The sequence below is a fragment of the Capra hircus genome, chromosome 5 (genome assembly GCF_001704415.2).
Source record: "Capra hircus breed San Clemente chromosome 5, ASM170441v1, whole genome shotgun sequence".
In the NCBI taxonomy this organism is placed as follows: Eukaryota; Metazoa; Chordata; class Mammalia; order Artiodactyla; family Bovidae; genus Capra; species Capra hircus.
This window is the reverse complement of record NC_030812.1, coordinates 31619767-31633706: the sequence shown is the minus strand read 5'-3', so window position 1 is coordinate 31633706 and position 13940 is coordinate 31619767.

The window sequence follows — 13940 nt, the reverse complement described above, 5'->3', positions numbered from 1 at the left end:
AGAACTAATAATGCATAAAATGGAAAAACCATTCCAAAGTGTTCAAACTCATTAATAACAAACAATAGTTTTAAAACAGATACTATTTATGATCCATTGAATTATATAAATTATAAAATTATAACATGCTGGTTAAATGGTACTCCACTCTTGGCTGGAAAGCACTTTGAAAAACATGTTACAAAAGCTTTAAGAATGTTCATTTCTTTTAATTTAGGATCTTTTAAATAGTACTGACCCCAGAGTTCAATTATCTGGATTAAAATTCTGGCTTCATCGTGTTGAACACAACAATGTTGTGCTCTATCTACCCAAACAAATAAGGCAAAGATTTCCGACTAAATAAATAAAATTCTGGCTTCAACACATGTCAACTGTGTAAACTGAGGTGACTTAAATTAACATGCCTCAGCTTCTTCATCTCTCAGATAGAATAATAATGATAGTAACTACATTATATTAGTTGCTCAGGTGTGTCTGACTTTTTGTGACCCCAAGGACTGTAGCCCACCAGGCTCCTCTTTCCATGGAATTTTCCAGGCAAGAGTACCAGAATGGGTTACCATTCTTTTCTCCAGGGGATCTTCCTGACCCAGGGATCAAACCCAGGGACTCCTGCTTTGCAAGCAGATTCTTTACCATCTGAGCCACCAGGGAAGCCCAGTAACTACATTATTAGATCATTATGAGGATTAAATGAATTGATATTTGTGAAGTTTTTTGACTAGCGCCTGGCACACAGTGCTAAATAAGTTTTCTAATGTGAATAGAATCAACCATTTAAAAATTTACTCCAAGAAATTAATTACCAAAGCTTTATACACAAAATTGCAAATCATGGCATTATTTATAACAGCAAAAAATAACAAGCTATAATAGAGAAACAGTTATATTATAGAAGATTAAAGTGTTGAAATATGTCATTAAAATTATGTTTATGAACTTTCTATAATGATGCTGAAATACTTAGTAATTTTAAGTGAAACAAAGAGCAAAATATAAACCAGCATATTTGGTATACCCATGAATACATTAATTAAACAGCATTTTCCTTTGCATTGATAAATGATCAAAGGAAGCTCACCAAAATGTTAAAAGTGGTTCCTTGTACTTTCATATATTGCTATATATACATTTTTATGATATAAAGTGATATTATGTGTAATAATATTATTTTGGTATGATTTATAAAATGCACCAAAGATAAACACACTCTCACTAACTCATTACATCTTCTTACTCTGTTTAAAATACCCTTGTTAAACTGAGTAAATATTATATATAATTAGTTTGTTTAATAAAGCTATATGTATATGTAATTAAAATATATTAGGTATATTAAAAAGAAATAGATCAACTTAATAAATACATAATTTATTCATTCACTCAGCAAGTATTCATAAAGAACTTATTATGAGCCAGGACCTGTTTTAGACACTTGGGAAAGAGCAATTGATCAAGACCCTGATGCTGGGGAAGACTGAGGGGAGGAGTAGAAGAGGGTGACAGAGGATGAGATTGTTGGGTGGCATCACTGACTCAATGCATATGAGTTTGAGCAAACTCTGGGAGGTAGGGAAGGACAGAGAAGCCTGGTTTACTGCAGTCCATGTGGTTGCAGAGTCGGACACAACTAAGCGGCTGAACAACAACAGACTGTCCTCATGATGCTTCCATTATATTGGAATTAAGAAAATAAAATAGAAATGGCTTTGGCTAAAAGAATGTTGAAGTGGCTAAAAGTATACATCTCAAAGGACTAAAAAAGATTTAGAAGGGTTAAACTCATGGTATTATTAACCAAAGTCCATCAAATTTAATAATTCTTAGACATATGCATTTCAGACAGTCATATTCTGAGATGATTTCCTTGGACGTTAAAATTAAGAGAAATAAAGACAGACCCTTAAGCAGATGCAAAAATAGAAAACTCTTAAAGACTTGAAATCATCCAACTATCGATACACATAAGCTGTTATGAATTTGTTAAATGTGAATTTTAGGTGAATCTGTCATTGTGAAAATTAATCATTAGTCTCACAGGAGGATTAGTTTTAGGATACTTAGTTCACTCCCTTTAGGCTGTGGTGGAATTAATATCTAAATAGCTTTTGTGATTTTTATGGGAATTGAAAGAAATATTGTTATCAAATACCTAGCTAAGTCTAACCTTCATCTATTATAGAGTAATTTTTATTGCCATAGCCTTAGCAAAAAATAAGACTTATGTTCAATCCTTTCTTTACCATGTAGTAGACATTTTTCAAGGTAAATGTGACCTTCCGCCCTTACTCTGACTCTTCTAGATTCTATTCTTTTATAGTTAGATCTACTGCAAAATCTCCATATTTCTGAAACATGAAGAATTATACTTCATATCGCATGTTGGTCTGACATTGCGAGGGCCCTCACTTGGCATGACAGATCTTTACTGCTACAGATAAGACAAAAGCACAGGCTGTATTCACAAGGAAACTTTTCTGGCACCCACAAGTGAGCTGTGATTTTAGATCTTCCTTTCAATCTACTTTCTTACTTTTCGATGGATTTCATATCCACTTTGTTTCCACTTGATAGTTGTTCATTGTCTCCTCCCCAGAGACACAATCTAAGCTATAGAGCAAAAACCAAATAAAAACCTTCTGAAAATAATCACCCCTAGAAGGGGTTTTACATAATTTGGGGAAAAGTTCACCCCTGAAAAAACATTTCACTTCCAATACTCTAAAAAGCAGAGGGGAAAAAAAAGTGAAAAGGTGACCAGTTAATCTACTTTTAGAATGATCTGTGAGTGTGCTTAGTCACTCACTTGGGTCCATCTCTTAGTGACTCCATGGACTGTAGCCCGCCAGGCTCCTCTGTCCATGGAATTCTCCAGGCAAGAATACTGGAGTGAGTTGCCATTCCCTTCTCCAGGGGATCCTCCCACCCAAGGTATAGAACTCAGGTCTCCCACATTGCAGGTGGATCCTTTACTGCCTGATCCATCAGGGAAACCCTTTAGAATGATTAGTCCCTGAATAGTAAAGGCCTGGCTATTTGTACAAGGTGAGATTGTTGGAAATTATACACAGGTACTTTTTGATTGATGAGGTCAAAACTGAGCAGTAGATAGGCTTGTTTTAGAAGTCTTAGGGCTACAGTTGATGTGAACTACAGTGCCATTTATGTTGTCTAGAAAAACTGTACGGATTGTAAAAAGAATCAGAAATACAAAGATAGGGAGAGAAGACAGACCATCTGAAAGTCTTGGAAAGAACTAAAGCATTATCAGGTCAATGACATACATTGTATTAATATTTAGAGGTGATGGAGATACTATTTTGAAAACTAACGTCTACATGTGAAATATACATATATATGGCAGATGTATAGAAAAAGCTTAGGGGTTGGAAGTAGATAAACTTACTAATAACATTTTGTTGACTGGTGTAAATATTAATTGATAAGGAAAAACCTATATTCAATGTGACTGGCCAACAGTAGTTGTTTAGTACACATTCATTACCCTCTCCTTTACTTCATTTCTCCCTTCTTTTCTTCTTTGCACTCCATATGTTGGAAGAGATCTTTTAGAGTCTTGATCCACTGTTCCACTGCCATGGAAAATTCCTGGGTAGAAACTGGTGGTTTTAAAAAAATCACTCTTCTGGATCAGGAAATTCTTTTGTATATCAGATTAAACTCCTGTCTCATCTCAACTCCTTGCCCTACCTCCTTTTAAATTTATTTATTTTGTATTCCTTAGAGAAAATGGGAAAAACTGAATTTTCATGTTATTTGCTTGTTTTGTAATATATTCACAAATCTCTGAGACTTCTCAGGCATCTTTTCTCAAAGGAACAGGAAAGAAAAATGCACAGATTAACAGGAAAACTATTCACAGGCAAATGAAGTGAGAGAAAAGCACAACTGGGAAGGGAGGGAGAGAAATACATCATGAGGAAGATAAAAGGAAAAAGGTGGATGGGAAGAAAATGGAAGATAAAGTCAAATCGGGGAATAATGTGAAAATTAGAAATAAAGTAAGGCTAGACTGTGAAAACATAAGTGGGACTATCCCTTCCACTTCTGTGACTCCTCATGGTTCAGATTCTCTCACATATGCCTCACAACAATCTGTGAGGGACTTCATACGAAAAGGTGCCACTAACAAGACTTTAAAACGGAAATGGAACCTTGGAAAAGAGGAAGTGACCTGACTTGTCAAGTATCTAGAAAGGTAGAGAGGCAAGACTCTGATTGTGGCCATTTCGTGTCCTCAAAACCCCTGTGGATCAAGGCCATTTATCAATGGCATATGAAAACCAAAAGAAACTTTCTGGTCCTGGGACAGTGCCCTTTCTGGTATTGATGCTGAAAGAGAATGGAAAAATTATTAAAGGTGGGGATAGAGAGAGAGAGGGAGATGAAGGACATGGTGAGGGCAGACAGAGAGCCAGAGAAAGAGAAAGAAAAACTCCTAGAAAGAGGAAAAGCCAAATAGGAAACAGACTGAGAGGCCCACATAAGCAAAATGGCACATGTCCTTGGGTGGTACAGAATCAACCCGCTAATCTAGGAGTCTGGAGCCCTCTCAATTCAACCAGGTGACTCAGAAGAATTGGTCTGATTTTGGGCTCTTTCTGTCTTAGGTCACTTCAAAACCAGACCAGCCATTTCATCCAAGCAAGAAGAGTCTCAGCAGACTCAGAGAGCCTGATAGAAACACGGAGGGGAGACACAGAAGGAGCAACTAACTGGAAATAGTTGGGAAATCAGACGCATAGCTAGTCATCTAGAGAGGAAGAAACAGAGCAAGGGTTAACTGAGTCAAGATCTGTGACATTCGGCTTTTTAAAATTAAAAAGAAAACACAACCCTGTGACATCTTGTATATGGCCACTCTGCTGAATCCTGTGTGATCTGAACACAAGTGGTTTTTGAGAGAGACGGTGAGTGTTCATCTCTGATGGATGCCAACAGAGGCAGAGTCAGCTTTCAGCATAGGGGAAGTATACATTCACTGACCTTTTCCATGGGCTTTGGCATATACAAGTGAGGACATTGGCCGTGCTGCTGTCAGGCCCAGAGTGAAGGCGCTGTGAGTTCTGCTGTAAGCCAGCTGCTTGTGTATAGTGTGAGCTTCCAAGTCTCTATTCCCTCTGACTCTACTGTACTCTCCATGCTATCTTTCTCACTCTACCACCACACACACACACACACACACACACACACACACACACACACACACACACACACACACCAATGTAGCAAGAGATCCAACAGGCTCACATCATGGAAGTAGACTGCTTCTCTCTGGCTACTATAGGAAACTTACTATCATAGATGAAGAATCCATCTTTAAGTCTGTCTTTATCTGATCAGGTCTCAGGAGTCTAAGCAGATCAGAGCGGTCTTAGGATCCTCAGGGAAACCTGTTCATTGGCAAAGCGCAATGGAAATTCTGAGTTAGTTTCAGATTTGCCAGGCAGAACATTTTTTTCCCCACCCAAGACTGCTGTTTGTAAGAACTAGAAGTCATGATATTTCTGTTTTTTGACCCCTTATGTCAGACAAACAATCCCCATTCCCCAGAGGTAGAACCTACCTATAACCTATCACTGTCCCCCTCAACCCGAGGGATTAAGGAAGATTCAGTCCAATGTGAAATGCCAGGAAATGAAGTTTTCTTTGGAAAAATGTTTAATTCAGTACAGTTCCTAAATGAAATTGATTATCTAGTCATGTTCAAAATGTCCTACTTGTCTTGTATACTCTTTTTTTAAACAGTTGGTTTATTGGTATAAGAACCCAAGCAAGACCTTATAAGCAGCTCAGCACAGGAAAGAGTGGGCCATGTCAATAAGACTAATTTTACATACCTCTGCTGGCAGTGGGAAGGCTCTAATTTCCTCCCCTGCCTTGCTCAGATGGGTTTAGCAATTGCACAGGGTTGAAGCTATAGAAGCAGCATTTCATCAAACTTGGTCAGGGACTACAGGGCTGATAATGTGATAGTGTGCCACGTTTAAGCCTCTACCTCTATTTTCACTTTCTCCTCAAGCAATCTTTGATATCATGTGCCAAGGGACAGTCTACTGGGGTGATGAAAGAAGCCCTTTATTAGGAACCGCTTGTGTTCAGGACATTAGTGCAACATGAGGAGAAACCAGAGAAGAGGGTAAGGCAAACAAAGGCCACCCTGCCAGGAGATCAGGAAACTGTCATCTGTAGAACAAGGTGAGAAACGGGGTCAAACTCTTCTAGGAGTATCTTTAGGGAAGGAATGTTATTTTTAAATTGATACATGAAATGAAGAAAATGAACAGCTTCCAATCTAGGTAGTATAGAAACAGCTTTAAATCTCTCTCCCTCTGACTTTGAATCAAGGTGAAGAGACATATCCTGACCTTTCCTCGGGCTCTTGGGTTCATTCTTGAGGGAAGTTTTTTCTCTGGGGTGATAAATAGACCTCTGTATAGGAATAACACTGGATCCTTTGTTCTTTAACCGCAAATGAAGTCCTAAAGTCTTTCACTCACTTGTCACTAAGTCTGAAAGAGTAATATCAAATATATTGCACCATCTGTAGGTATTTGTGTTAAAGAAAAAAACCCATCCTTATCCAATTTTTAACTGATCAAAATACAAAATACCGTATTGTACAATCTAACAAATTTTGAAGCTGGGTGTAATTTTTTAAAAGGGAAATAGCTGTCCTGAATTAAGATGATTAACTCCTTAAAGGGTCACATTAATTTTTTTGAGAACAAGCATTGTTGTACAGAAAGGATGGCAAAACTTGTCTTTATCACATGTCGTGAAGTCCTTGTGAAGGTTCTAGCTAAAGTTTTGGTCGGGGCATCAGCACTGTTACTAATATTTAATAAATGGTAGAGCAGTATAACAACTGACAGGCTACTACGCACAACTCACAAAATTCTGTGTCTTTCTTTGGGACATGGTAAACAGAATTTCTTAATTTTAATATAGTCATATGTAAGATTCCCCATTTTTTTGTTAGTACTTTTGTCTTAAGGAACATTTCCCAACCCTGGCATCATGTAAATATTTTTCTATTTTATCTTCTAAAGCTTTATTGTGTTACCAATTAGACCTACTAAATTATATGGAAGTTGTTTTGTATTCTGCATACATCAAGTAGGAGGCAAATCTTGGTGTCACTTGTTTTCTATATGAAAAGTAGTTGTCTGTGTGTGGGTGTGCTCAATTGCTCAGTCATGTCTCACTCTTTGTGACCCCATGGACTGTAGCTCACCAGGCTTCTCTTTCCATAGAATTCTGCAAGGAAGAATACTGGAGTAGGTTGCTATATCCTACTCCAGGGGATCTTCTTGACCCAGGGATTGAACCCACATCTCCTGCATTGGCAGGCAGATTCTTTACCACTGAGCCAGTGGGGAAGCCAAGTTGTTTGGGTATCCTTAATTAAAAAACCTTTTCCCATACTGCCTTGCAGTTCCACCTTTGTTATGAATCTTGCATGGATTTTATGTGTGTACCATCATGCTGTTTGTTAGTAAAGACAGTTTTAATTCTTCCTCTTCACTCTTTAGGCCTTAATACTGATTAAAATACCAAGAATGGAAAGAGTTGTTTTATTCTTTATATGAAGGAAAAAGTATTCAAGATTTCGTCTTAAGTATGATATGAACTATAGGTTTTTTTGTTTGTTTCTGTGAATTCCCTTTGTTAGACTGAGGGTCTCTACCTTTCTCTAGCATTTCAAATTTATGTTCTCATGCCTACAAAATAAAAACTAGCTTTTGAGAACACATTTAAACCAAAATATATACATTTAAGCACATTAGAAAATTGTCTACTGTTGCAGCAGTAGGGTGAGGGGAGTGGAGATAAAGGGTATAAAGACAGAATAAAAATTATTAAAGACATAAAACAAGAGGGCCTTTCCTTGCAGGGACCAATGATGGCTTGTCAGGAACAGAGGAATGTAATCAACTCAATCCTCCCAGGAACAAAATTTTTAAAACAAAACATATGAAAACACAAACATAAATATATTATCACCTAGAACATGATCAAAATAGCATTTAAAAGAGGAAAAGCTGGAATGATGAACAGCTTTCAAAAATATTGACAGTGATATGGGCTTTTCATTCTGAATAACAAGTCTAAAAGACATGTAAGTCTGATTCTCAGACACACGGGTGTCATTTACAGTTGGAAGGGAGAAAGTAATGTTTTGGAGGTTCTGATTTAGATATCTGAAATACTTTATCTCATTTATCACTCAGTCTTTATAACCACATTGAGCTAGATACTGTCTTAGTCAAGACTTTTTGTTGTGAGAAATAGAAACTCATCTGTAATAGTTTTGAGGGAAAAAATGGGAGTTTATATAAGGATGCATGGTTATCTCACAAACTCAAGAGCAAGAAGGCAGGCAGATCTCCAAAGCTGACCAAATCCTGGGCAGTCATTATCTTAGGTTGGTTGTCTGGAGACATGTTATTTTACCTCTGCCTCCCTCTGTCTGATGACTTTCACCTATTCTCCCTGCCAATTTTTTTGTTTGTTTGTTTGTTTCTTCAGGTACATGGCAGAAGACAACTGTTTCATAGCTTGAGTGTCTGCTTGTTCCAGGCTAGAAATGGGCTGTACTTACTGCACACCAAAATCCCAGGAAAGAGGATGTAGTTGATTCAGCTTGATCATACTGATTGTGGTGATGATGGGGGATGGGTGGTGTCCCATGGTACTTAACTAAAGTGGTTGCCAGCACCCACCACTGTGGGAGAAGAGGGTTCTTGAGGAATGGTCTGTTTCTAAAATCTCTACCACAACTAACAGGACTGAGCAACATCTGCCAAATGAACGAATGACATGAGACTCTGTTCTTCAACTTCAAAGCCCATGATTTTTCTAATACATCATACAGCCTTCAAATGTTTGCATCTGAGATAACTGTGTCCACTACCTCAGTAAAAGAGAAAGGTTTTGTATAAGAGCATTTCCAGGAAACGGATGGCACATTCAAATCACAATAATTTGAAGAAGTTTAATAAAGATTTATTTGCAAAGATGTATAGGCATGGTATAGGGAAATCACAAGGGAGGTGGGCAGTTCCTGAAATCTAACATTAGAGGGGCTCAGCCTTAAGAGGTAATGGGAGATGGTGGTTCAAACCAATATTGTAAACCAGTTAAAAAAACAGTTAAAAAAACAGAAACAAAAACAGAGAACTAAGTAGGGCCATGAGGTGGGAGTGAGATTTTAACAAGGGGACTCAAATGAGTCCACATCCCTCATAGGGAAACCGAGGTCCGAAGGATTAAATGTCTCAGCCTCACACTCCTACTTCCCTCTGATATTCTGCCTATGCTACTCACTGGCTGAACCCAGTAGAAAGTCAGAGGGAAGGGAATCTGTTGATGTGGTCCATACAGCTTAGCCTGTGAAGCTGAGAGCTAAGTGAAGAGAGTGAGGGATTATACTAAAGAGAGAAACAACTCTCTAGGTCTTTAGACTGGAAAATAAAAATAAACACGTGTAATCAGATTTGAAATTCAAAAATGAGATTTTTTAAAGGGTGTTCCTAGAGGTTCTAGATATGTTTAGTTTTCACGTCTTGGGTAAGCCATATATATTAAACTGATTACATCAGGTGAAGTCATTAATTATTGTGCCTCAGGGGCTTCCTTGAAGGTCCAGGGCTCTGGACACTTTCATCAGAACAGCTTTGCTTTAGTATGGTTATTACATCAGGATTCTGCATAAGATTTCACTGAGGAAACAGCTATAGCACCACATATAGTCAGGCAATGTGCTAAGGACTAAAAAATGAATCTCAGATTAGTGAGGAAGTCAGAAAAGCTAAGTAACAGTATACAGTGTTAGGAAAACGCACAGGTTATGAAGGGAACCTATTGATCTGTGTTTAGTCGCTCAGGAGTCAGTAACTGGAAAGGGAGGTAAAGAAATTCAGAGAACACTAATGTTGTCCAAAAGAGGGAAGAGGAATTCAACAACTATGTAACTCTCTGAAACGGGGCCTATCGCTCGGAAAGAAGGAGATTACAGATCCATGACAAGGATGGGAGCTAGGGTGATTTCACGTGATATGCAAACATCTACGCTCACGCCGCCTTCAGCCTTGCTCCGCCCCCATCCCATCCTCCGTCAAACTGGAGTGGCATTTCGACAGTTGGATGATTTGGGAGAATGGCAATGAAACATGTATAATATCATATATGAAACGATGCCAAAGAATGCTCAAACTACCACACAATTGCACTCATCTCACATGCTAGTAAAGTAATGCTCAAAATTCTCCAAGCCAGGCTTCAGCAATACGTGAACCATGAACTTCTTGATGTTTAAGCTGGTTTTAGAAAAGGCAGAGGAACCAGAGATCAAATTGCCAACATCTGCTGGATCATCGGAAAAGCAAGAGAGTTCCAGAAAAACATCTATTTCTGCTTTATTGACTATGCCAAAGCCTTTGACTGTGTGGATCACAATAAACTGTGGAAAATTCTGAAAGAGATGGGAATACCAGACCACCTGACCTGCCTCTTGAGAAATCTGTATGCAGGTCAGGAAGCAACAGCTAGAACTGGACATGGAACAACAGACTGGTTCCAAATAGGAAAAGGAGTACGTCAAGGTTGTATATTGTCACCCTGCTTATTTAACTTATATGCAGAGTACATCATGAGAAACGCTGGGCTGGAAGAAACACAAGCTGGAATCAAGATTGCTGGGAGAAATATCAATAACCTCAGATATGCAGATGACTCCACCCTTATGGCAGAAAGTGAAGACGAACTAAAAAGCCTCTTGATGAATGTGAAAGAGGAGAGTGAAAAAGTTGGCTTAAAGCTCAACATTCAGAAAACAAAGATCATGGCATCCGGTCCCATCACTTCATGGCAAATAGATGGGGAAACAGTGGAAACAGTGTCAGACTTTATTTTTTGGGGCTCCAAAATCACTGCAGATGGTGATTGCAGCCATGAAATTAAAAGACGCTTACTCCTTGGAAGAAAAGTTATGACCAACCTAGATAGCATATTCAAAAGCAGAAACAAAGGTCGGTCTAGTCAAGGCTATGGTTTTCCCAGTGGTCATATATGGATGCGAGAGTTGGACTGTGAAGAAAGCTGAGAGCTGAAGAATTGATGCTTTTGAACTGTGATGTTGGAGAAGACTCTTGAGCGTCCCTTGGACTGCAAGGAGATCCAACCAGTCCATTCTGAAGGAGATCAGCCCTGGGATTTCTTTGGAAGGAATGATGCTAAAGCTGAAACTCCAGTACTTTGGCCACCTCATGTGAAGAGTTGACTCATTGGAAAAGACTCTGATGCTGGGAGGGATTGGGGGCAGGAGGAGAAGGGGACGACAGAGGATGAGATGGCTGGAAGGCATCACTGACTCGATAGACGTGAGTCTGAGTGAACTCCGGGAGGTGGTGATGTACAGGGAGGCCTGGTGTGCTGCGATTCATGGGGTGGCAAAGAGTCGGACAGGACTGAGCGACTGAACTGAACTGAACTGAACGAATCGCTAGTCCAGGTTCGATGCATGATACAGGATGATTGGGGCTGATGCACTGGGATGACCCAGAGGGATGGTACCAGGAGGGAGGTGGGCAGGGGGTTCAGGATGGGAACACGTGTACACCCGTGGTGGATTCATGTTGATGTATGGCAAAACCAATACAATATTGTAAAGTAATTAGCCTCCAGTTGAAAGAAATAAGCTTATATTAAACAAACAAACAAACAAACAACAACAACAACAAATTGCCCGGGTCTGGGAAGGTATCCTAAGCCAGAGGCCCGTAGGCCCTAGCGGGAGCTGGCGCCTGCAGAGTTTCACAGAACAGCTGGCATCTCCCAGAGCGATCAGGTTCCAGCTCTCACGCGGGGAATGGGCGGCCAAGGAGAAGGCGCTCATTGGTTGTTTTAGCGGAGCTTCGAGAGGCTGGGGAAGGCTGATTGGTGCAGGTTTTTAGCTCGGACCACGCCCACCTCTTCTGGCGGACGCAATCTGGTCAGGATTCTGGGTAGTTTAGTTGTGTGGCGGCTAACCGGGCTGGGAAGCACAGGGCCAGCTTTAGATGAAGAGAGCCCAGGGCTGGGCTACAACTGAGGGCGGGCTGAGCCGGGACTCCGGGTAGAATTCTTGGGTTTCCTTCCCCACATTTTTCTGCCCCTGGGCCAGTCTCTGCTAACCCCCTACACCAATGCGTTGGTTCCTATCTGGCACCCAGGTCTCCTGGGAGCCCAAGACCTTAAATGGCTTTGAGAAGACAGTTCTAGGTCACTCAGCCAAATCCCAGTGTTCCTGGCCATACTCGCCCGTCACCACCCACGTTTAACACACTATGTCTATGATCAGGCAGTTCCTCTAGTCTGGAATTACTAGTCCGTGGCAATCTCTGGCAACTCCACCCCATTTTCTACCGTTAATTTACTGATTATTCTTTAAAGCTTAGTTCTAATATCACCTTCTCAGTATAAAGCCTGCCCCATTCTTCAGGAAAGTATTCGATTACCTCTTAAGGAGTTCAGGCTCTGGAACTGTTGCCCAATGTAGAATTACATCTGCGACATTTGAAATGTGATGGAATTTTGAACAAATCAGCCTCTTCGAGTCTCAGTTTTGCAATTCAAAATGGAGGCAGTACTAGTGCCTAAAGGGTTTTGTGAAGATTGAAAGAAGCTATTAGAACCTAAGTACTTAATAAATGTGAGTGCTGTTATCTGTCTTCTCATATATAGTCTTCTACTTGTATGGGCCTGATATATAAGTTTGCCCTTTGTATTACCATTACTGGTTCTTCAGTTCAGTCGCTCATTCGTGTCTCTTTGCGACCCCATGAACCGCAGCACACCAGGCCTCCCTGTCCATCACCAGCTCCCGGAGTTCACCCAAACTCATGTCCATTGAGTCCGTTCTTACCAGCCCTAATAGACTTAGAGCTTAAAAGCTGGAACTGTGTCTTGTTTATGTCAGCATGCAACAGTGCCGGAAAACATTAAATTATTTCTCAGAAGACTTTTTTTTCTTTTAAAAAAGCACACTTTCCTCTCCTTTCCCCCCTTTTTTTTTCTTTTTTTTTCTCTTTTTTCCCACCCCCACCTTTTAACAAATTTTTAAGCCTTTTTGAAACAGAAATTTTCAAATTGGATAAGGAACTGAGATCCTGAGGGAAGAATAATGGTGACCAGCAAGACCTTAACATTCCCCTTTCCCTGGACTACCCTTAGGACAAGTTTCTTCTTGACTGTTGTCTCTGATCTCTTTTCTTAGAGCATTCACTTTAGAAACTTGGAATTGCAAATTCTTTCTCTGCCCCTTTGAAATGTACAGAAACCTACCTAAAAACCACTTTCCAGTTTTTAGACCAAGGGAATGTCTTACTCAAGGAGCCGGGAGCCATCCCTTTGAAATATAATCCTCAAGGAAGATTGCACCCCTATTTCCTAGTCTCTGTGGGAGGGTAGGAATCTAACTTTAATGGGTGTCTTGCCCCAAATTATAAACTACAGCATGCAAGCTTACTTTTCCTTTGGGTAAGAGCAATTACCACCCACAAGTCGCCTAAATATCTCCCTACTGCAGCTCTTAAAAATTCTCCAGCTGCTTGTTTCAGCAGAGTTGAATTCGATCTCCCTGTTGCAGTAGTCTTAACTAAAGTCTTTCTTGCCTGCCTCACTTTGCCCTGGTGTAGTTTTTCTTTGATGATGTAAATGTTTAAGTACTTTGCTTATTGTTTCTTCTTGATTATAGTAGTGTCTCAATTCCTCCTTGTTATCTGAGAAATGCTTCTTACATATTCTCGTATCTACAGACTCACAGTTTGGACTCAAAAGAGTAGAGCTTTGTGGAGCGAAGCTACTACTTTAGGTCACTGTAGAGGGTAGTAGGTGATATGCAGGATGTGGAGAGGGTTGCATATCTATCTGAG